This window comes from Falco biarmicus, chromosome 4, assembly GCF_023638135.1.
Source record: "Falco biarmicus isolate bFalBia1 chromosome 4, bFalBia1.pri, whole genome shotgun sequence".
Classification (NCBI taxonomy): domain Eukaryota; kingdom Metazoa; phylum Chordata; class Aves; order Falconiformes; family Falconidae; genus Falco; species Falco biarmicus.
Genome location: NC_079291.1, coordinates 91,945,594 through 91,971,319, shown reverse-complemented (window position 1 = coordinate 91,971,319; position 25,726 = coordinate 91,945,594).

Here is a 25,726-nt window from a genome sequence, read left to right as displayed (position 1 = left end):
ATCTCTTACTGTACCAGCTCTCCTCCTCTGCCAAGCAGATTTCTTAGAGGCAGCTGCCTGACTGGCACTCTCACCTACCTGATCCTTGAGCAGTGAAATATTATTAATTAATGACTTGTTTTCTGATACTGACTTATACCATATATTTTGCACGCCACAGAGATCTGGCAGGAGTGGAATAACTATCATTTCAGGAGAGACCTGAGTGCCATCTGTTTTTCCTGGCACCAGCATTTCTTGGGAGGTTAGAAAGGTTGAGGACCAAATATTTTCCCCTCCACTTTTCTCTAAATCATTGTCAAAGAAAAAATGATAAGTTTTGAAACACTCCGCCACCTTCTTTCTCTCTTAGAGTACACACACAGAGGTTACGTGTACTTTTCCACAACATGATCTTATATATTTTTTTCTGTTGTCTGACAAAATCCATATGTTCCAGGCTCAGACCATCTGTCACTCTTGATTTTTTTTGCACAAAAGTTTTTGATGCATTTCTCTTATGATTGATTTCTTTCTATAATTTCATGGGGTAGGGGGTGGGGGTGGGGGGCATTTGACAGAAGGAATTTTCATACCTCACCACCCCAAAGTAATCTACATGCACAGTTCTCCTCAGTGACAAAAGACTGGATGAATAAAGAGCTTTAAGCTCCCAAGCAGAGCAGGTGTTGGGTTTTGCTTGGTTGGGATTTTTTTTTTTCTCTGAGAAAGCAAAGTACCCCTGCAAAACAGTACAGTAGGAAAAGAGTTATTTGCTCTTTCAAGATGAGTAGTTCCTTGCCAAAGCCAAGTCCCAGAGAATTAAGCAACTCCAGTTAGAACTATAACCATCTTCACAGGGCTTCAAAAGGACTAGATTCAAGTGGACTAGCTCACAAACACTGTAAATGTTGGAGACCTTTGACAATAGAGCTGTGGGATGCACGTTGTCACAAGCCTTCTTGCTCCTGGAACATGGATTTATAAACTATTTTCTTCTTTCTGGCTGGCTAGCAGTAGAAATGGAAGATCAGAGTCTGTTTCAAATGCTAAGTAAATTGCACAGGTTTATTTTTGTTCCTAGTCTGTACTATGGCTGTTTGCAAACAACTATTTCATATTCTGTGTGTTGGTAAAAGCATAAAAGAGTTCCAGCACTGCAAATGAGTTGACTGTGTTAAAATCAATGATTTGCCTGTTGCTATTTGCTCTCCCAGACACTTAGGACATTTAGTCTTTCACCAAAGTCATCTTCTGCAACAGAAGACCCTGTCTGCATCCTAAGGTAATAAGCAAGGTTACGGGTTTGCATCTCCTCACCCCCTCCCCAGTGTAGAACATGACAATGACAAAAATCAAGTCCAAGATGACATTTTCTACAGAAAAAAATGTGATTATCAGGCAAAAACTTATCAACAAAGTGTTCCACAAAGAAATGCACCAAAGAAGGACTTGAAGTCCAAGTGCTTCTCTCAGGAGGCTTCCTGGTTAGGCTGTTTCTCCCATGTCCCATCTTACAGAGAAGACCATATGTTAATTATGGGAGGTGGGGGGTTGGCAGCCACGTGTTACGCTGGAAATAGAGGCAGAGGAGAGCATAACGAGGAGTTCCAAAAGAGACTGCAGCTTTATAGCCAAACTGAATATTTCAGCTCTCCTTTGAAACAGCCACTCACAGAAGGAAGAAGAGGAACATCTCTTTTTTCTTTTCCAAACAATATTTTTACCACCACCACAATTTCTCCACAATTTTCATTTAATCAAAAGCTGATTTAAGATAGAAATCTAATTTGGAAGGAAAGCATTTTCAGCTTTTTGAAAGCCCTTCAGCCAGGGTTTTCATAATAAGAAACACACTTGTATAAACACCGTTCCCTTATGCAGGCTACCAGTGAAGGTAAAAGCCTGCCACAAATGCTACAAAAAGGTATTCTGAAACCATTTTTGTGAGTGGTTCTAAATATTAGGACAAAACAGAAGAATTCTGCTGCTAGAAAAAGTCTTGACTCACCACCACAGAGCCTAATGCCTAAAATGAAAACCTTTTTCCATTCAAGGCATTTTTCAAAAGAGAAAATTAAAGTCATATCACGATCCAAATCCAAACTTTCCCAAAGTCAGAATTTAACATCTTTCTTCAGGTCCATTACACAGCACTAGCATGTGAAGGCAAGGTCTGGAAATCAGTCTGCAACTCACTGAAATAGAAGCCGTGAATATGGACAAAGTGGATCTGATGTTTCCATGCAAGCCTACCTCTAGTTGCCATCAGTACCAATTTTGCAAACCCATGTAATGGAGAGCTTGATTGTACCTCTCCAGAGCAATCGCTGCTAAGAGCAATTGACTGCATCTCACCATCTCCACATTGTCATATTTTGCTCTGATTTTCTGCAGCTGCTCTGTAAAAGGGTGTTTCAGTGTCAGGAACCTCTGAAAAGACTGGGCTGTGTGCTGTGCTTGCCAATTCTGTCTGACAGCTCCTGTTCACAGGTCTTCAAATAAACAATGCTCCATATCTGTAATTCTTGACAGCCTGCTCTACTGTCTTGTAGAAAAAGTTAGTCTTTTTTTCTTTTGACTGCAAAAATAAAAACTATACCATAAACAAATAACTCCCTTCTGTATCCTGCTTCACATTATTCAACAGCGTCAGTCACATTTGTAGATGAGACGTTTTAAGCTAATCCAATTCTGTAGCACTGTATTTGTTTTCTTGAGCTGTAGCTTTCTCTGTGTGTCTAACTAAAAGGGATTTGGGACGTCTCTGGGAAGCTTCAGTGTTCAGCATTGCTAAATACGTAGTTTAGGTAAAAGCAACATTTTGTACTGTGTTGCTTCCCCTTTTCAACACATTTAAAGAGTGGGGGGGGGGTGTTTTTGCTTTTTGGAAAGTGTTTCTTGAACGTTTATTCCATTACAACTATAATTCCTCTATAAGTATGTATTTAGGGGAACTTGGTGCCTGGCATCAGCTCAAGCAACAGGGAAGAGACTGATTTACTAGAAGTTTGAAAATCATCGTGACTTTGTACTTTCCTCTCATCAAGGCTTGTTTTCTTGCCTAATCCATTTTCGGTTGCTTGCACCATTTAACATGCGCAACTCGTAGAGTTTGTTGAGCACAACAGTAACACCAGGTCATAACCAGCATCCTGGATGGCTGCAATTTCTATTTCATCATTAATTCAGCAATTTTTTTTTTCTTTCCAATTTTACTATTAATAAACATGCTTAACTTTTATTTCAAAGTTAATTATGATCAGATGTTTGGCTTCAGTGTGAGCTTACCCTTGACTCTGGCCGTGTTGCCCCAGATGCCTTGGTATGATCTGCACCCAGGGACACTGATGGTGCAACACAGACAGGCACCACGCAAACTGTATTTCACCAAAGCCTGGAAGACCACTGAAAAGAGAAAGTCTGAGAAACACTTTAAAAAAAAAAACCAAACTAGTCCTTAACATCATAATGACATATTAAAGGTTCTGAGCAGTTGGAGAACTATCCCAGATCCTATGGATGTTGCTTTCTAAGGAGACAGGGAAATATTCCTTAGATTTAGCTTCTGATAATCCCAGAGGTGATTTGTATTTCACTGGACAAACCACTTAGAACAAATTTCATGAGTTATTAGGCATGTTAAGATGCTGATAAGTGCCTAATGGGATTTTTTGAAGGAATCCAAGTGAGACAAAAATACATCCTGCCATGGTCTAATTTCCTTTTTTTTTTTTTTTCCCCAGCATGGGGGGTGGGGGGCGTGTGTGTGTGTGATAATGGGAGTATGCATGGTACTCCTACCACACTTAATACCAGTTACCGAAAATTGTTGCTTCCATTGCTCTTAATTTTAATCTAGCCTTATATATTAGCTGAGTCGGTATTTTTTTAGTAGTGAGTCTGCATGGGAGATTTTTCATGCAATAACAATAATCAAATTACAGCTTTTTATAAAATAAATTAAGCTATAATGTATTTGTTCCTTACTCATGTTAGCTTCAGTCTCTATAGAAGTAAAAGAAATTCTTGACTTTGAAAGATAATCTCCAAAAAAGAATTAAATGTCTTAATTAATTAATTAAAAATTAATTAAATGTCTGTCCTTAAATGTTTCATTTTGACCTTCTAGCTCTGATATCTGGCAATAAAGAATGTGTAATATGAACACAGCGTAAGCTTTCCCAGCCAAAAAAGAAATAACACGTGACTAATTAAGAAACACTAAAGATGATGTTAGTAACCCTTCAAAATTACAGTCCATTAATTTCAGTTATACGGTAGAACTACAGATTTCCATATTAATAATAAATGAAATCCTCATAATTAACATTATTTCAGTACAGGAGAATTTACAATATATCATGCGTGATTATATGTCTGATTAGTTCTGTGTGACATTAACAGTCCAGTGGATAATTTATGATTTTCCCTATCAAAAGCAAAACCAAACTAGTATATGCCATGAATTGTTGAAAGTAAACCCACGATCTGAATTTGAAACAATCTAAATTATTTATTGGGAATAATGAAAGCAGGAATTAAGGTTTTGACTGTTCCTGTACTAGCAGTTGAATTTCCTTTAGTTTGCCTCCATGTTCTTAAACCAAAGCTGGCTGGATCTCTCTCCGGACCCGATTTATTACTCCTAAATTCCTCCAGTTCCATGCCTATTCATTTTAATGCAGGGGAACGGCAAATCCTTTCTCTTATTTTTTTAAGAGTGTTTCTGTACTGCTGTCACCCACAAGATACCCAAATTCTTCAGTAGTATCAAAAATGTTAAAATAAAATTTTAATAAGTGCTTCCCCCAGGTGAGAGACATGTTGTCCCTCTTGTGCCAATTATTGCACGCTCTCAGCTCTCTCCTTTGACCATCTAACCAATTTTCTGTTGAGGACAGATCCTCTCTAAGTTGCTAGCACCAGTTCATTTTCATTTATGTTCATCACCATTAAAATGAAGGGAAAAAAAAGAAAAAAGAAAAGAAAAAAAAAAGAGTTAAAAATATCATCTCTGCTCTAGATGTGGGCTTTAGCCTTGCAGCTCTTATTAGAGTTAATAGGATTTTAGCCTTCCTGTACTGGAGGCCCAAATAGCAGCATTTATGCAGGCATTTAAAAACATTAATTAACAAAGCAAGCATTATTTCTTTTGGAAAGGTAAAAATAAAGCTTTTCTATTACTGATCACATCTCAATATCTGCCAGAATCCCCCAGCAGTGTAGAAGGAAGGTGGCAGGAAAACTGAGGGTACATCACGTTGTCTTCTGGACCTGCACTCTTTGCTCTCCTGAAACAGCCAACCTACACCTGTATGTTTCAAAGGGTAACACCAGCGTTTATCTTGAACTTTTATAAACTGCATCTGTCAAAAATGCCTATGGAAAGCACCGCATGAGTTTCACATTTGTATTCTCTTATCAGAAACAAGACCCAAGAGATGACATTGATTTTGTTAAAGACAAAATAAGGTGTTATCACTTTTTAGTAAACAGCATATTCTGATGTTTTCTTTCTGACTCATCAGCCAGACCACAAAACAAACAAAAAAACAAACAAACAAAAAGACATAGAGACAATAATTCCACTTAACCATTGTCCAAAATTTTGGACAGATATCTTTATTTTTTGATGAGAAGTGGTCAAAAAGACAGTAAATTTATGTTTAAAATACCACACGCCGCTCCTCTGCTCACAAGAGACTTCAGTAAGGTGACCTGTGCCAGGTCTTTAAGACATAAAGGGCTGAGATTTATCTTTTGTGATTTGCCAGTTGGTGATAAAATGATTTTACAGGGAAGAGTCACCATGGTGGGAGACTGAAAGGAAAGACAAAGGACAGCAGCAGGCTTGCTCTCAGACAGTTCTTTCATTTCAGACTTCCCAATTCCTGGTGTAATGTTTTTGGCAATTACACAAATTATTAGCAATCTCACAAAGGTAATGGATACATCACGTGGCCGTTGACTTCAATGTTGGCCAACATTCTGATAATTAAAAAACAAAATAAAATAAAAATCAGTGCTGCAGTGCCTCCCATGTCATTTAATGGCACAGCTACTGGTTATCTGGTTCATGTTTGCTTTTGGATTTTGAGGACCTTACTAAAACAGGACTGAACTCTACTGTGCAAGAAGCTCTTCAGTTCCACAATTTTTGAATCTTTAGTCATTACGGAGTAACTGTAAAAACAAAATGTTAAAAAAAAATTAATTACCAGAGATTCAGACTTTCACTGTGCTGCTCAAGCCAGAAGAAAACATGACTTTTCTGAGACAGGGAGAGTTTTCTAATGCGTTAAACAGAAGGAAAACCTCAGCTGCTGTGTGGACATATGGTCCAGTGCAAGAATGCAACACAGGCACTTGCACCGTGGTGAAATTTTAAACCAGCTCAAGCTAATGGTGCTGCTGGAAGAGGCACCACCTGGCCTCTCCATTCCCAGACACTCGTTCCTTCTCCTTAGATCCCCCCTTCTTCCAGTGTGAATCCCATAGTTCACTATCTCAGGGAACAGACCTAAGTTAAACTTTAATTGGAAATATTTACTTCTGATTTAATTAACAAAGTCCCTAGCAGCTTTGTGAACCTCTGTAGTGATTGCTGCTGCTGCTCCAGAACTTGAATTTATGGGTTAGATGCAGGCTGCAGACTCACACCGACACTGTCTGGCCAAAGTTAACATTATTAGTTAAGTTATTAGAACCAGGACATTATGTAATATTTGAACCAGATCTTATGAAAGTCCTAAAGGAAGGTGAAATACTTTCTCCTACTGGCATTTGTTGAACAGTTTCTGCCAAGAACCCTTGCCACAGCTTAAGCGTTTGTTGTATCTCTAGCAGCCCATAAGCAAGAAAATAACGAATCAGGAGTGCTTTGGATCTGTCCTACTCCCCCCAAAAAAGAGCTAATAGAAAAATTGGCTTAAAAGCCAGAACAAAAAGTAGAAAACCACATCTTGTAAGACTTGGAATAAAAAGCTGCAACATGGTGAAACACATCTGGAGCCTGCTCATGAGTACTGAGGCACTACACAGACAAGGGAAAAAAACGATGGTCCCCGATCCGATCCCCCGAGCTTTCTCTTTAAGCATAGAAACAGAAACAACAACCAGATGGAGAGAGCACAAGACAGCAGTGCATTAATTAAGATTACAGCAGTAAGCAGAGCGCATTGCACACCGGCTGTCTCACCGTTTGCAAGCACTGTGGATCGCAGCTGCTGACCAGCTCGTTCTTATTTGACTTCTCCATTAGGAGCAGTGGAAGGAGGAACTATTTTTTACCTCTTAAGAAACAAAATGAAAACCTGCCCTCTCAGTTCTTCTTTAAAGTCATTCTCCTTTGTTCATCTACATTTTCCCCCCCAATCTTTCTATGTTTAGAAATAACAATTATTTTTTAACTACATGTCTAAAGAAACCCTTTAAAACCAGATATACATCATCATCAAAATGTGGAATGGATGACGTCTGAACCTTCAGCAAAATTATTTTCTATGAAATCAAATTCTGCTGTTGATCCCTTTGAACTTTTTAGTGTGTTCACCACATGCGGAGCCACACCCAGGCTATAGCAGAAGGGTACGTCAAAGGAAATATTTGAAACTGCCCAAAGACATCCTGTTTTCCTATTATTTTTTATCCACTAGCATTTTGCACATTCCTTCTGTATGTTTCAGGCTGAAGGGCTTTAAACACCTTTAAAGAGGTTTTGCAATGCTCTATGAATATAACAGTGACATAACGAAGATCTTGTAATTCCCTTTATGTAATTGGTACCATGCAAACAAGAGGAATCAGACTTCAGTACAAAATCTTTGAATATGACTGGGGGGTTCTTTCTTCCTTACAGGTGCAGGCATTTCTACTCAGACTTCTCTCTGCACCCATTAAGCTTCAGATCAAACTCTAATCAGACTAGCCAGTAGATATTAAATGAGATCATTCAGCTTTAGAGCTTGTACCTAATTAGACCACTGGATACTCAGAAAACATCCACATTGCATTCTCTTTCTCTCTCAAAGAGAGCTCCAGAGCAGCTGAAGACCTACCAAACTCCAGAGCTTTATTTATTGAGATACTATAAAAACTGTATGGAGAAACTACACACTTTGTATTTTTGCTCATTGTTGTCCTAAAGCCTAACGTCACTCCTTATGAAGAAAATGTATCAGAAATTGTTCTTAAGGATATACTGAACTGTTGTCCTCCCAGAGGAAGGAGATAGAACCACAGGCAGAATTTTTCCATAAGATGGAATATTGGGAACATGAAATATAGTAAAACCTTTTTAAAAACAACCAGCACATGTGCAGTCTGTGCTTCAAGTAACATTCAAGCAATAATCATTACAGAATGGTTCTACCAGACCAGCAAAGCATCTACAAGGTCTGAAACTGCAAACTCATGAGAAAAAAATCTTAACCTAAAGTGTACACATTTCTCCACTTTCAAGTCAGCAGGAAGAACAAGAACTAATTTATGTTTACAATCACTCAGTTTGATTAAAAAGTCATACTTCAACAGCTCTAAAGATGCATTTTCTGAACATCCTCCTTTCCATTCAATTAATTCCAAATGATATTTGCCCAGAAAATGTAGAGCATGTTTAATAGCAATAGAGATAATGCTAAAGCAAGCAATCCCTGGTTAAAGCTTGGACTCACTTCTGTCAGCATTCTTGCAAGAACATTACACCTTGGTTTCCTCATTAATACTGTTCTACATTAGCCTAATGTAAAACTAAGTAATGTGTCAGGCAGCAGAAATGAGCATGCAAACATAAAGCATTTTACATATGGTAGATTTCAAATGACCTTCTCCATTTTACTTACCATAAAATCAGTGATTTTCAGGGCTGCAACTGAGACTCCGCTATGTTCTTAAACCGTGAGCATCATTTGGAAAAAATGACTGTTACGAGAGTCTGAATATCTGAATACATTAGGGATAGGGACTGGGACTAAGATTTAGGACACTGGTTCTATTTTTACTTGTGCCAGTGACTTATTCTATGGGTAAATCACATCAAATTGGACACGACTGACATAATTTGAAATGTTGCAGCTAATCCTAAGAGAACAGGTATGGATCTCTCTTTCGTATTAGTTTCCTAGGCTGCCAAAATACAGCAAATTATACTCAGACTTTTTTGCCTTAAAAAGTAAAGAAGCAAAAAAAAAATTAGGGAGTTCTATATGAAGTTACCGAGACTGGGCATTCGCAGCAAGTACAAGAGTCAGCACCTGACTGTGTCGGATTGTCTCCCCACTAAGCAGGTATATTCTGTGCCTTGTGTCTCTCTAACACAGAAGTGAGGCAGGCTGGAAGGGACTTCAAGGGGTAATTTTGATCCATTTTCCCATATTTTCCCTGTGATATTCTGATGGTCATGAGACAATCTTAGAACTGTACTTATCTGCTCACCCAGAGGTACTTAGAACTGGGGAGCATCTTCTATGAGCACTTCCCAGGTCAGCATTCATTGCTGGGGAGCCCTCAGGGTAAGAACTCACTGAGGGAGAATCTGTGAATGCACTTCAGAAGGAAAATGCAGAGAGGAAAAGGGTGTCTGAAGCTGCTGAGAACAGTTCCACCACCTCTCAACAAGGCAGGAGACAAGCAGATAGCTTAGGCTGTAGAGTGGCTCTTAACATCTATTAATTCCAGTGCTTCACCGTTCTTCCCCTTAGAAAGGATTTCTTGACATCCTGCAGAGTATCGATCGCCTTTCCAATATTTCCAGAGTTTAGCTAAAAATGGAGCACTATAAAAAATACCCATGAGTTTAACCGAAAACACTTGCACCTTGGAGCCTTTTTCCTGGGTAAGGCTCCTACTGCCCACATGTGCAGCTTCCGAGTCTCATACAAGGATGCTAAAAATCATGTGGATAATTAACCAGTGCAACCGAGCATTTAATACCACACCTGTAAAGTTTGTAAGCCATGAAAATTTATGGTTTAATAATGTAATATGGGTTCAATTTAATGTGCAAAATACAGCACTGCAACGGAAACAACTGTAAATTTTCATAGCTAACAAACTTTGCAAGTGTGGTATTTCATGCTTAGTCACCCCATTTAATTATTTCTGGTTGTTGACAGCCCAATAGAAGATCATGAAACAGACCATCTTTGAAAAATAAACTATTTTACTTAAAATTACAAATATGTAATCTTAAGTTGTCCTCTTACAGCTAGAACTGTATTTTAGGTGTATTACAGAGAAATCCTAGTAGAATCAAAATAAATTGCTTTCAGATTTTGCATGAACAGAAAGCACAAATTCATGTTTGGCAGGAGGACTGAGAAAGAGGGAAAACAATACTCAAATTCAATGTTCAGCCCACTTTGTATGATTCTAGATCATAAATCATTGTATCTACCTGCTTCACCTTGTTAAACGTTTTTTCCCTCTATAACGTTGGTGAAACCTCTCATTTTGATGTAGGCTGCCCAGGGGTTTAGCTCTAGCCTGTCCTCTGATATAGCCCAACCACACCAAGTGTGCTATAAAATGGGATATATGTGAAAAATCATCATCGATTCAAAGGCCATCAAAATCAATAGAAGTTTTCCCGTTGGTTTGAATCATTTTCTGATCAGGCCTTACTATTTTCAGGAGCAGAAGCTTGTTTCTTCCACAGTGAAAACATTTTCCAAGAGCAATTTTTCATCTCTGCGTGCAAGGAGTGGTGGGTCTGGAGTCTGAACTTTGATACCTGCTCCGACAGAAGAGCAAGCTGTGCCAACACCTTCCATTTACAAATCACTGTCAAGATGTCAAACCAATCAGGAATTCAAAGTACCTAAGACCTTTTAAATGCTGCCAGTGTTCTGTCATGAAATATATTTAAATATTATGAAGCTTTCAGATTCAATGTCATTTCTTACAGTGAAGTGTTATAAGGAATTTTTAATTAGTGTATTCTAATATTTTTCATTGACCAAAACTATAAAACCCACCATCCTTTAAGCCAAATTCTGTCTCATTCAGATTCCAGTTAGACAAGAAACACTTTTACCACGGTGAGCATGACGCTTTGCAGGTAACACTTGATACCCAGGTTGTCCCTCATGGACTAAAAGGCTAACTAGCATTCTCAAATAGGTCTTTAAATTAGAGAAGAGAGTATTGGTATGTTACAAAAAAATTATCTAACAGTATATCCAAGGATAAATAAAGTTGTGAGGAAATCCATACAGCCCTGGTAAAGCGAGTTTTGGAGTGATCCAACCAGAGACTATGTAGAGCTGCTGTACCCTGCATTGCCTAAAGCTCTGAGGGATTCAGAACCTGATAGAGTGACCAAACCCACCCAGCAATGAGCAAACTTCCTTGTCCTCCTTCATCCCTGTACATTCTCTCTTTCACTGCCAGAAGAACACTGGCTGCTGCGGGAGCTACTCTACCTCAGCCCTACAGTGCCGAAGCCCTTCCTTAGGTTGCAGGAGTCCCTCCAACCCACCGGCTCGTCTCATCACAGCAGAGGACATAGGCACATCTTTCATGCAAAAGTCCCCTGCCTTGCTTGAGTGACAGCTTCAGAACAGGTACCAAAAGCTTCACATGTTCTTCAAAGCTCATACAGAAACAAAAACACCAGAAAGTTTTCTAACAAAAGGAAGAGGTTTCTACACACTGAAAAGATTTGATTATCGAACCTTCACAGAGCAGCTGGAGAAGGGACCTACAGTTAGGAGGAATCGATGCTGTGCCCTCCAAGTGTGAAGGAGATGTGCTGAACCTGGGACGGTGAGATGCAGCGAGGGCACTCAGGTATGCATGACGGAGAAATACAGGAAAAGGGAATTTAGATGATGCGATGCTGGTGGCAGGGAAGTATTCCTTAGGTTTGGTAAAATGTCAGCAAAACATCAGATTGCAGAGAGGCTGCACAGAGGGATACATCTGTTAAACAACATGTAAAATGTATTGCTTCCACCAACACCAATTTTATCAAAATAGAATTAATGCCAAATCCTGTTACAAGTAGATATGGTCAGCAACTAGAACATATTGTTGTCTGTGGACAATGAACCTTTGGATAATCTAAGCAAATCTTATTTTAATACACCTATATTGTAGACAAAACTGAAGTCCTAACTTGAATTTTACTTTCAGCTAGGCTGCTCCCATAAGCTTCAGCATTTGAACAGATATTAGTCTGAGTAACAGCTAAGCAAATGCCAGCAGGAGCTAAGGAAATAGAAATAAAACAAACTGCCATACTACAGTCAAGGTGAATGTTTCCCCCTTGTAGCTGCCCACTGTAGTCTCCATGTCTAAAATACTATATAGCATCAGCCACTGTATTTGCTACCACATTCAGCTCCAATGGTAATTACATTTTGGGGTTTTGATGATATAGTGCGATCTCATGATGTACAGGATTATAAATTAAACAACTTGTAGCAAAGCACTTTGGTAAGTGCTTAACTTTCAAACATGGAAGTTGTTTTCACTGGGACGTTGGGCTGGAGTTCGCAGTTGTCTATAACGCTTGGACATGCAGGTGGATATAGCTCTGCAAGGGCTTGCAAAATCTAGACATAAATAACTAGTCCAGTACTTCAAGGATGAAGTATTAGCACCACTGAAGTCACTGGGAATCTTGCAATTGGTTGTACTCAGACCAAGATTCCACCCTAACTCTTCTGCAACTTTTGAAGTTATCATAAATAAGGGCATTATCTGATATTACCAAAAGAGATTACCAGTCACCAAATCATCATCTATGTCAATGAAATCTTTTCCCCTGGAAATTTCTCTACCAATTCCACAACAATAAACCTTGTATACGTAAGAAAAGCGGCACCTTCTCCAGCAGAACTGTTCTAATGCCTCATCACAAATTCAGAGAAACAAAGAACGTGTGAAGTATCTGCTCAGCGATCTGGCTGATGTCATTTTTCTGGGTTATGTCAGAGGTCAGCAGTTCACAGGCTCTCTTACATTCAAAGATATTTCTGAGGATTGAATTTTTTTTTTAAAAAAAAAGAAAATAGCAAAAGCTATAATTTTTTCATTGTTCTCATTCCTTCTCACTCTGAACTTTTGAACTACAGTAATTAGAAATTTTGTATGATTATTATCGGGTTAATATGTGTTGATTTCTGAAAAGTTACAATAACGAGCTAACAAGCGTAGCGCGCTGATCTAGTGGTTCACGCCAGCATTAAACCAAGGTCTCCCAGCACCCGTTGCTCTGTAATTCCATCAGGCACCAAGCCTGGCAGTGCTTCTACTATCCTGGCCGGGGAAAGAAAAGCTAGTCTCATTGCCACAGCTATTTTAGTTAGTTCTAGGACTGTAGAGAAATATTTTCTTTCTCTGGTTTGTTAAAGACTTCTCTCGCTGCTCTGAAAGACATTTCCAAGCAGACGTGCCAGGGTAAGGGAATTACATTGTTCACTCTTGTCCAGGTATTAAAGGGTAGATTAATTTTATTTTTTTTTTTAATCCATCAAAACATTCAGTTCTCCAAAATTGCATGAGATAAAATAAGCCATCCAATTTATTTTTATTTCTTGAATCACAGGTTGGAAGCTTTCTTTCAGTTAAAACTTCCATCACCTCTTCCTGGATAGACCTCCTGCTGTCTGTGTAGCTTTGTTCTTACTATGGATTTTCTCCAGAATAAAAATACTGGCATTATTTACAAAAATGCAAACTTTTTTTTTGAAAATGCAGTATTTTTAAAGTAGATTTTGCCTCTACCACCAAAGTAGCAGCAGGAAGAGCTTACTTGAGCCAGCCACAATAATTTTTTTCTACTGGACAGAAAACTTTTTTCGCTGAGCATTAGTGGGAGCAGTTTTATTAAAAAAAAAAAAAAATCGCTGAGAGGCAGTTCGCACTTTCTGGAAATATTTCTAAGTTTGCACTTCTCAGCTGTATTGCAATGAAACAGTTTGACATGACAATTTGATATAAAAAAAAAGTGGTAAGCACTCAATGCAGTAATTGGGGAAGCAATTGTTTCCAATATCTTTGCATTAGATTATTACCTCTTCTCTGTTGCTCAACTTTATCTGATCCCTTAATACAGACACAGGCTGCTCATCTTACTTTTAGACAGACTTTCCAAAATGCCAAGCCGCTTCATTTTAATAAACGCTTAATAAAAAGAAGCCCATCAGAGCTTTTCTAGTATCTTAAGGCGTATAACAAAGAAACGCAGGATAACTACTTCAACACAGCTGCCAAGATCTAAACTGGATATTGTAATCATTAGGTTATTCACTTAGCTCCAGATGAGCTCTATTGCTGAACGTCATTTCAGGATCCCAAAAATGTTTCCAAAGAAGAGCTTCCACTGCTGCACTAGAGAGTATGGGGTTTTATTTCTCCTTCAATAAATTATTATTTTCTATGACAAATATCAAAATAAAATACGTTTCAACAAAAAGTCAGTGATTGATTTTACAAGCTGTGCCTAAAGCACTGAACTGCACTCAGTGATGTTATTAGTGGAGATACTGGGGAATCATTTTTTATATGATGTGATCATGTCTATGGCCTTCCTGCATTATTTTAATATCAAACACATCCTGAAAAACAAGGCCCTGGAGAGTCTAATTATAAATGAATCCAGCTTCTACAAGTGATCCTCTATGCCCTGTATAAATAAACAGGGAGCTGCCTTTCTGCGGTAGCAGAGTTCACAACCTGAGGATGACACTTTCTGCTAATGAAAGTGAATATGCTGGCTGTAAGCCTTCCTCCACCACATAATAAGGCACAAGGAAAGCCTGCGCTCATTTGCAAGATGCCACAGGCATTTCCAGCCAGGCTAAGGAGCCTATCGTCAATAAAAATGCTCGCTGGGACCACCTATTTCCAGTTTTCTGTGGACGGGCATTTGTGTGTACCCTTCATGCCTCTTCCTAGGGTTTGCAAAGAAGATTGCCACCTCCACTGAGGATACTGGAGACCTGACCTTATTTTGGCTCTAGATTAAAAGGTTAAATTTTACTGCTCATATTTGCAACAGTATTCCATAGCAGCTGAGTTAGAAGAAAATGCAAGTATGATGTAATTTTAATTATTTCTGGTAATTATAAAGAGAGAGCACAAATGAAATGCCGTAACATCCTTTATTTAATGTCTTTGAAGACAAAAACTACTTTTGGACTCTTTTATTACTGTAGCATCTGTGCTTCAGATGAGAAACCCTTAAAATAGTACATTATCTGATGCTTCTTTTTTTTTTTTTTTTAATTTGGAGTGATGAAAGCCACAATTTTTCTATATGCTTGCAACAAAACTATTTCAAATACCCATCCCATTCTTTCTTAACTTGCATACATCCCTCTTTACAGTCAAGAGCACTGGCTGTCAGTAACTGCAAGGCACATCCCTGGGGCTGGAGATCACTTTGCCACCCCCACTAGCACAGTGTCCTGGGCTGCTGGAATCAGTTCATCCTTGTTAGCTTTCTAGCTAAAGAGGTGAAATACAGATTAAAATACTGCAACATTCTTTCATATTATGAGAGAATTCGACAGATGTCTGTAGTTCTGGGTACATTAAAATTTGTACCATCTCGATTAATTCCAGTCAAAACACTGAATTAGTTGCAAATGCAAAAGCTTTAAGTCAGAAAATTGGGTGTGATGGATTGTCCCAAAACTTTTAATTTCTTGCTAGGTTTTTGGCAAAAGTATCTTCGAATTAGAATTACAACAGTGATGTTACAGCTAGGAAGAAGGTACAGATTTCCTTTTACCCTGATTAAAAAGGGGGGTTATTTACTTTAGATTAATAGCATGAGTCATTGTCCTTCTTAGCTATTCAGTTTTGACTTGCCATGCAGAGCAGAGGTCACCCAAGGCAGCCAGGGAGCTGCAAGCTAACCTCAGCCTCCCTTGTTTATGTAATAATTAATCTGAAAAGTGACAGAGCAGGATAACAGGCTTATCAAACGATGACGTTTTAATTTGCTAAAATATTTTTAAGCCGGATTTATTCACCAAGCACCTAAAGATACATCTGAAACTAAATTAAGCGAGTGAGCACTGCTAGCAGGCGCTCTCCACAGAGGGGGTTTCACACATAGCCCATGTCTGGCAGGTTGGTGGCCAGGTTCGTGGCCAAGTGCCACCAAGGATCGCATGGAACCACGCAGCAGGTTTTTTGACTTTCAGTGAGGACAGGAGAGCTCTGCCCTTCTCCTTACAGAGCAGATCTTCATCACAAACAAGGAATCTACTGCAGCTGAACCAAGTCATTCACCCTGAAGCCTAATGATGAAGCCATTGAGATACTGCATTGCCTTAATTCTTTCCTAGCTCACAAATTAAAGAGGACTTAATTTTCTTTCTCACCACTTATTGGCATGTGCTGGAGACTGGATAGTACTTGGTACAAGTAGCAGTTGCTTATGTAAGGATGATAGGGAACATACAGGCAAACCCGTCCCGGATTCAACATCTTTCCAGAAGTGTTGTTAGTACCAATGCCACCGATTTTTCTCTACCAAAAATTCTGAAAGCAGTTCAGTTCCTTTTTTGCAGAAAGTTCCTTTGCAAACAACTCTGCACCCAACACTTACCAGGCAGATCATGAACGTTGCAAAACTTAACATATCAAAAGAATGCATTGTAAGTAATTAAGAGACATACATGACAGAAGGTGCAATCTAGTCTTATCTTTTCTAATTAAACACCTCAGTTGTCAAAATTATTGAACTTGCCTCAGCAGAATGCACTCGGTGAGACCCAGATTTATGATGCCTTTCACACAGCATTTAACTGTGTTGTAATGCCGAGTATGGGTGGCTTTGGCTGTAAAGCACCTTCCATCCTGAAAGATTCGCACTTAATCAGCTACTTAAATATCCCCGCATCTCACATGGAACCAAGTCTATGCTCAACAAGCATAAAGCAACACAACAATTTACAGCCCAGTTCTACAACAGATTTATACATAAATAAAATAAATGGGATCTGCAGGAGCATAACCCAAGCTTCTCAAGATGATTTGGAAGCCTCACAGTACCTTTAAGTACATTTTACTACAAAATCTTGATGAAACAAAACACAGATAATTTTAACCTCTGTGAATCTAAACAGACGAGATGGGGGGCAGATGCATTATTGATTTAATCACATACCCGCAAAGAGAAGTCGCGCATATCTCCCTCTATCAGGATTTCAGATTGCAATAGCTATTTCAAGTTAGCCATCTCAGTATAAAACCACATTTTGCACAGTCTTCAGCCAAATAAAGGTCATATCCGTTGAACCTGGCAAAGAAATTCCAGCCTTCAGAATACTAAATGTTCCTTAGAGATGTTTCACTTAAGAGAAAAACTCTACACTAATTAGCTGAGGGAATAGAAGGAGGGGGCGAGGCGGGGGCAGGGTACCCGGCGGGGTGGCCCCCGGGCAGGACAGCCCCCGGGGGACAAGTTGCCCTTAAACTACAGTAAAAGTCCAGACCCCAAAGGCATCAGATGCAATTTTTAATTATTTTTTCTTTATGATACCTTTTTTTTTCCACGCCCGATTGCTCCTCAGCTCCCACGCTTCTCTTTCTTCCGTAGTTTTTGCTGTTGTTTTTTTCCTCCCCTTTCACCAAAGTTCTCCAGCACCCACCGCCAGACCCAGACGCTGCAGCTTTTGGAAGAAGGGAGGGAAAACCGGGAATATTGAAGCCCAGAAACTGCCCAGGGAGAGGGGAGACTCCCGGCACCCGCCGGGCTCGCTGGTGCCGCTGGTGGAGCCGCCCGGGGAAGCCCCGGCGCTGCGCTCCTTAAACCACCTCCCGCCTGAAATCAATACTGATCGATATATTTCAATAGATATGTAAAAATACAGGAAAAAAAGGTGCCAAAAAGCGTGCCGGGGGAGAGGAGCAGCTCTGGGCCAGTCCTCTCGCTTCATCATGGGAGTATCAACCAGACAGTTTTTACCTAATGGTGTTAATTAACGAGTGCAACATTTTTATCGATATCTGCAACAAAAGTGATAGTGAGGGCAAAAGTTTTTATTTACCAGGATTTTATTATTATCACTGAACATTAAAGATGGGGTTGGATTAGAGAACGAATTGTTAGCAGTTGACCGCCTGGGTAAGGACATCCAGTGCTCCAGTAATCGAGTCTTAAATTGGTAACATTTTTTTCTTTCCCCGACCAGGATGTGAGCAATTAAAGAGAAGAATTAGAGTTCTTTTTTGTGATGGCCAACAAAATTGCCTTCAGACTGATGGAATTGTCCCCAGGGCAGCAGCCGCCACCTCGCCCCACCCTGGACGGAGCACCAAACTTGTTAACGATGCTTTATGGCAGCTGTTTATTAAACAAACACCTCTGAAGGGCCTGCCCTTCCAGAGCGATCTGCGTGCATCAGATACAATCAACCCAGGCTCTAATCCCTGCAAGAGCTGTGGCCGGTTTCTGCTGTAAAGGCGATCCTCAGGAGCTTGTAGCTGAGTGTACTTTTATTCATGAACTCTGCATAACCTGTTGCCCATAGTAAAACACTGACCTGTTTGCGTTGTGTAGTATGCATATTTTCCCTGAGCAGATGAGAAAAATAGGTTTTTCCAGTTGTCACTACATGCTTCTTAATACTGCTGCGCCCCACAGAAAGTGTTCAGTCACTGTGTTTCAGTTCTAACCCCTTCTGAACCTCACACTTTATTTCCTTTTTTTAAAAAAAAAACTTTATTATTTACTTTTTATTATTGCATTTGTTATTTAAAATATCAAGTATTTTTAGCTGGGTTTTTTTTTGTATGGTTGTTTGTATGTTTGGGGTTTTTTTACTTCCTTTAGTACTACTAGAAGGTGTAAAGCTACAGCCCACGCTGTTCCTACACTGCAGCCTCTGCCTTTGCTGTCTGACAAAACCAGCCATTAGAACCTGTGCCAGGGTCAGTGATAACCTGCTGGAAAGACCACAAGGGTCAGACTGGTGGACACAGCTTCTGTTGTAATTAAAAAAAAAAAAAAAACCACAAACCTCTCGACCCATTTTGTGTGTCAAGTACAACAAAGCAAGCCAGCAGCTCCCAGCCCTGGCTGTCTGACTTGGATGATGGTCAAGGGATGGCTGCCACCCTCTCCCACAGGCTCTTGTGCAGACTCCCCAGCTCACAGCAAACAGGAGTCGGGGTGTCCTTCCATCTGCAAACAGAGTGTGATCTTCGCCTGGAACAAGATGCTGATAAGCATTGCAAAACTGGGGCTGTGTGTCCCCACCTCAGTCTCCAGGGGTCAGATTGCCACCTAGTAAATCCACATGGCTTTACCTCCCCATGGCCAGTCAGGAGACCTGACTTGGAGGGTTCAAATCCTGCCTGAGTGTGGACTTTATCTCTCCAAAGCAGTTGCTTCTCTGTATCTCTGTTTGCTCAGCATTCAGCACAACAGGAACCCATTCCTGGTCAAGACTTTGAAACGCAACAGCGATATTCCAGGTATAGGACAGGGTGGAAAGAAGGAGAATACACACAACCAGCAATGACTTTTGGGTCTTATAACCAAGGCATATGTGAAAGGAATATCTGATGTCAAGGGAAAGTGTAATTCTGGGGCATAGAAATCCTTTATATAAATAAAAATCACGAATTTTAATAGCAAAGTCTATGAGAGATGAAAGGCCTTCGTTTGTGGGAGCACCAAAGACATTGAGCCTCATTCGCACAGATAACATTTTACACAAAGCAAGGTTTAGCCATGCATCATCTTCCCAGCAGCCAGCAAATTGCTGAACAACACTGACCTGCTGCCTGATGCCCGACGCCTGTGCAAGCCTTTGAAAAGGAAGGGTCTGGATTTCCCTTTCCAGAGATTACTGCTCTTTAAATGGCTGCTACATTATGTGATTAGGTTCAGACAATATCCTAAAGCGCTTAATTTAGCAGTCATCTCATGTCATATTAATTAAGGTTTTTGGTCAGTTATTCTCCTTTTAAGAGCCTGAGTTGTAAGCCAGATCAATTAAGTCCCTTGTGAAACTCAGGTTTCACTGACCTTTTCTTTCTCGCCTCCCGGCTCCTCGTGTCACACCAGGTCTTCAGTGACAGCAAACACCCAGCAACAGCTCCCGACCCTCTCGATTGAGTGATCAAAACCTTGGTGTGGCCAAAATCCACGTTACAGATGACGGAACGCTGAGCCTTTCCACCCGCCGGTGCGAGGGGCAGCTTCCAGCAGCCGCTGCTGCCTGCTGGGGCCGGGCAGGACTGGGCAGCCCGCGCTGGCATGGGGAATTCATCCTTGGCCAGACCGCTTGCTCCCATAGCCAGAAATTCAGATTATCCAACTGCTCCTGAGCACTGGAGTTACACTAGGAATATGCAGGAGGCACATATGGGCACAGAGCTGGGAGCTCCTTCTGCTCTGGTCATAAAATCCCTCTTTTTCTTTTTTTTTTCTTTTTGTTTGAGAGGTGGACAAGTCCAGCTCTGTGTGTGCTCTCCATGTAGCAACAACCCCTGTACAGCAGCACCGGAGGACAGGGGCTGGCAAAACACAAACATTTACAAAGCTAGTTTTGGGGGGATTTGTTTTCTTTCCTGTAAAATCTCACTTGTCTAGCTGTACTAGATGAATCATTTATGAGCACAGTCTTAGACCGTCGCAGAATAGTCAGGCAATATTCAAATCTGTTAGAGTCTGCTGCAAATTTGGAAGCCAGCGGAGGGCTGGGGAAGGGCCCGGGGAGGGCTGCTGGCTGCTGGCACAGCTCATCACTACGGCGTTTGCTTGAATCTTTGAGTATCCTTTAAATACTTCATTGGAGGATGTAAAACAGGGATGGAGGCGTGCAGATGTGCAATAAGATGACACAGGGTATATTTGCTTTATATTTCAGGTTCATTAAAGGTTCCTAGAGTGGTGGTGTAATGCAGGGAAGACTTACAGAGATCCCTGTGATCCAAGCCTGTGCTTTTTCCCTCTGCTCCAGAAAAAAAAAAAAAAGTAATTTTTTTTTTTGTTTTCATGTAACACGGACCATGAAAGACATCAATACACAATATTTCCCATGTGTGTATTTTTCACCCTTGGTGCTCCTGTGCTCTCCCCGTGGGGCTGGAGGAGGCTGGTGGCCCCGGACTGTATGTGCGAGGGGTTACAGAGGGTGCCAGCACCCAGCGCATGGAGCTGTGAAACGGCTGTCGTGACTTCTTCTCTCCCTCTGTTTTTAAAAATTTACAATAATATTTTTAGTAGGGTCTCCTCGGCTCCCAGGCATGCCCTGGGTTTGTGACTGTTCCATTTACAGTCCCGGGAGGAGGTGGGCAAATGAGGTCTGTTAATTGCTGCTATTTATATCTTTCAGCGCGCAGCCCGTGGCTAGGATCGCTGCGCAGGGTCTGCATGCCTGGGCCGAGGGTGCAGGGTGGAAGGGAGCTGAGGTGAAGGTGCCCAGGCTGGAGCCCAGCCGTCCCCCGCCTGCCCCACGGAGCCCTGCGCACCCACAGCCCGCACCAGCTCCTAGCTTTGCTTCTGCACGTCCTGCTGTTTCCAGTTCAGCATTGATGAGCTGCCTCAACGAGCTTTAAGCAAATGCTTCCAGAAAGTTTATGAGAGGTGGTTGCTATTGGCAGTATATAATTTACGTTTTATATTTTTTATATTTTAATATTGTGTATTTTTTTTTATTTCGTGGTTTTTTATATTTACTTTGTGGGATGTCACACTAGTCTCTAATAGGTCGTCTCAGCAGTACGTTTTTCTGCATCTCGTTGTCTGCATAAAACAAATGGAGTCTTTCAGAATATGTTTCAGTCCGTGATTAAATTTTTCAGTGTGTCTGTCACTGCAGCAGAGGCCGGGTAAGAGAACAGGAGCGGCTAATCCACCCTGACGTACTCTGCTGGGTCTGAAGCTGCTTATCCCTATAGGGCCAGGGAGCCCTGGTTCACAGTCAGAGGCTGCCTTGATAAAGCAGAAAACACCACAGAGGGAGAATCTGGAATTCAAAGAATTCCAATTGGAATTCAGAATAAGTAAGATTCCTGAATAAAGGGGAATTCTGGATTCTGTAGGTTAACCTTGGTAGATGTGTGCGTATGGAGCAGTGAGTTCTATAATAAGAATTCTGCCGGCGATTTTCCCAAGGTGTCAGAGTTTGTCCCTGACACATTTGTACTTCTGTTCGGAAATCCTCTGCTCTTTGTGAGAGGATCCCTGGGTCTCCATCAAAGCTGATTAATTGCCCCACACTGGGGAGAGGGCAACGATAAAGTTTTTTGAAGATGACAGTTAATGTATTTTCCTAGTTTAAACCACTCTTATTCAGCCTGGGATACCAAATTAATCTGCACTAAACATTCACTCTTATGGTCACAATTTCATCATCCATCTGAAGAAAGAGAACCCTAATAACAAAGCAGTTAATCCTACAGTCTTTTACCTCCTGAGGCCTCTCCCAGACAATTCCAGCAGTATCCTTATTAGCGCTATATTCATCTGCTGGGAGATGTCTTAATTTACATATCTGCATTGCCACACGTAGCGATATAACTACGGGGTTTCTCTCCCTCACCAGGAAGATCCTCTACGGGAGGAAGCTATAAATAATGGTGCAATAAGGAATTCCCTTCTCTTGTTTTCTTCTTGTCCACTTGATGGTCTCAATGAGAACTGCTGCCTGTTATATGGGAAAATGAAAAATATTTTATTAAAAAGCCAGAACTTTCACTTTATGTCTTTGCAGTCATTCTTTGCAACATGTTTCCCTGGAAGAATGAGTTGTAAAACCTGAGGTTTGTGCCTGGAGTAATAGCAAGAGCATCTCTCTGTGGTAGACTGGGTGCTAGATGCTGTGCAATAAGGTAAAATGAGGTCTTTGGGTGTGATTACAACTACCTTTTTACCTCTAGAGTTGCCAATTAAAAATATTTTGATTTTGAAATGGTGCTGTGTGGGATACCGGCATTGTCAAAGTCAGTTTTGCTATTCCTTAGGAGAACGGAAAGGTTTCAGCTTGGAAGAATGCTGGTACCTATAAATTACCAAGTCTTCTGTCATTTTATAAAAATGGGGAAAAAAATGGGTGTTAAAAAAAGTACAATGTGGAGCAGGTTATCTCTTCTATTAATAGATCCTTCTTGCCTGAGTGATTCTGCAATTGTATACATTGAGAAAGGGTTGCATTCAGCAAAAGTGGAAGGAAAATAAAGTTAAATACTGTATTTGGTTTCCGAACTGTTTTAGTTTAAATCCTGGACTAAGCCTACTTCAGTGATTGGAAAAAAAAAAAAAAAAAAAGTTCAGCTTTCATAATCAGCTATGAATGCAAATGGTGAAGAAAGGAATGAAAGAAACTTATTAAAGAAATGTTAAAATTGCATGCTTCACCCCTGGAGAGGCAGGAGTTGCTGTATGTGGTACTCGACCCTTCTGGCAGGCTCTGCCTTCCCATTTCTTACACGCAAATCATCACCGAGTCCTCACTTCTGTCAGTGCAAGCACACACGTGGAATCAAAATTTGTTCATGCTGCTAGCTATTCACCAGGTCATTTTGGCAATGTAATTGATGCATCTCTGATTTTCATTAAGCAGCTATTCCTCTGTCTGAAGCTGGGGTTAGTTCAGTACCCACACTCTGGGTATTTGCCTGAGCCTCTCCTGCCTCACTGTTACAGACATCTGCAGCATTAATTTAGTTAAGTAAATTGTCCCAGTGGGTGCAGACCAGAGTCGGGGCTTATGTCTGCCTTCTGCTGTCATGCGCTGCCTGTTAAGACACTCCCGCTGCCTACACAACCCAGCTATATGGTAGGGATATAGACTTACCTGGCTGGTCTTCCCAGGAGTGTAGGGAGGGAAAGACTCACATTGGTTTGAATCCACTCATGCCTGCACTGTGATTTTAATAAAAATACTACAGAAAAATACAGCTTAACGAGTGGCAAAAATACCTAACATAATCAATCATTTCTCTCCACAGATTTGCACCATCAGTGTTGGATAACAACCAATACATTGGCCACGTGCGATGCTCAGGGCTGCGGCACATGGAGCACCACAAGAAATAGCGTCTGAGCCTGGGACCGAGGAGGACGGTACTTTCTAGATCTGTACGGCAAACCCTGACCCACAGGACTTGTATTTCTTCACAAAGGCAACGTACTTCAGGCCTTTAAAGCTGGTGCTGCAGGACCAGAGCATCTTCCCCTCAAGGGCAAGTGCCCCATGTTGGTGTGAGCGTCGCACAGCTTTCCTCCTCTGGTCCCTGTAAGACGTCAAAAAGCTTAACCTGTGTCAGAGCAGCTGCAGTGAGCTGATGCAAAGCAATTTCCTCTCAGGGGTGGGGGGAGACTAATTCTTGTTTCAGTTATTGCCCTCTCATCTAGCGCAAGGGCTCGTTACGGGCGCAGGGTGTGGGCAAGCTCAGCCGGTGCCCCTCTGCAAGTGGCACAGTAGGCAAAACAGTGCCATGCTCTGCTGCTGATGGCAGCTGGCCCTGGGCCAAATTGAAGTGTAGCCTTAAATTGATTTGGGGGCTGGATAATGCATCAGGCAGTCTGCATGCATCCTGCCAGATTGACAGCTGAGATACAGCACCTACGAACGGCAATCGAGACACACTGATCGCTTCATCTCATAGGCACCACCTTTGTGGTGGGTAACAGAGATTTAATACCCACTTTTCCTCTATCATGCGGCTGTCCTACTCACAAAAGTGACAAGACCTGTGTGTTTTCCTCTCCTGGTTCTCTATCCAAATTCTTTTATGGATGGAGCTCCATTTTTCTTTCACCCGAGAGCACAGTACAACAGCTTTTGGGGAGGGAACAATGGCAATGCAAAGTGTACAACATGCTGCAACAGTTTAGAAAGGGAAATTGATCCAGCTAGATCTGTCAACAGCCTAAATTTCGTGCAAACTAGGCTAATAGGGAGGTTTGGACAACACCGGATCTGGAAATTGTATTTTTGAAGCATAAATCTCCCAGGATTATTTCTTTCTGTGGATTATATGAACCAGAAGCTCTGATTTCCATGGATGCAATGGCTCTTTTTTTCCCCCAAGAGGGGCAGTGGTCCAACTTAGGGTCCTGGAGGCACAGTTTCTGCCATGAGGACATCCTGCAGTGCAAAAGCCTTTGAGGTATCTGTAGATATCTCCATTATTAACAGAGAGCAGAGCTTTAGCTCTTCCGTCTCAGCCAACACTTTAAGTTGGGCTCAGATATGCATTATAACCTTTTAAGAAACAGTTATTACCTGACACATGGAAGGGAAGGTGAGAGAGACAAGTGTTACTTGCTCCGTGAAGAATCAAAGAACTCACAGTCTTAAATATTTGGATTTTTCTCCAGCTTTCTGTAACTCATTTCCTATGAAAGGACAAGAATCTGAGCAAAACAGAAAAAAAGCCTCGTGCTGTATTTAACTTCCATGGGGACGCAGAGGGAGAGGAACCTGAAGCCAACAGCCTGATAAGCCAAAGCCTTCTGCTTGTCTCTGAAAGGTAAATATGCAATGTGAAGGAAAAAGTAAGTCAAACACGTAAGTTTTCAAATCATGTTGAGGGACTCAGGGTTGTGGGGGGAGGGACTATCTAAAATTAATTGCAGATTCCTTGCAGCAAATCTAACAGCTCCCTTGCAGTGTCCCCTCTCTTTCACTGAAGGGGTGAAATGAAATCCAGTCCTTGATTCAGTGTTTTCTTTGATCCCTGGCTTCGACGTGATTGATCATAGCAATTTCTCTCACATGAACAGAATCCTTTGGATAAACTCATTTCAGACACTGAGGGTTATAAA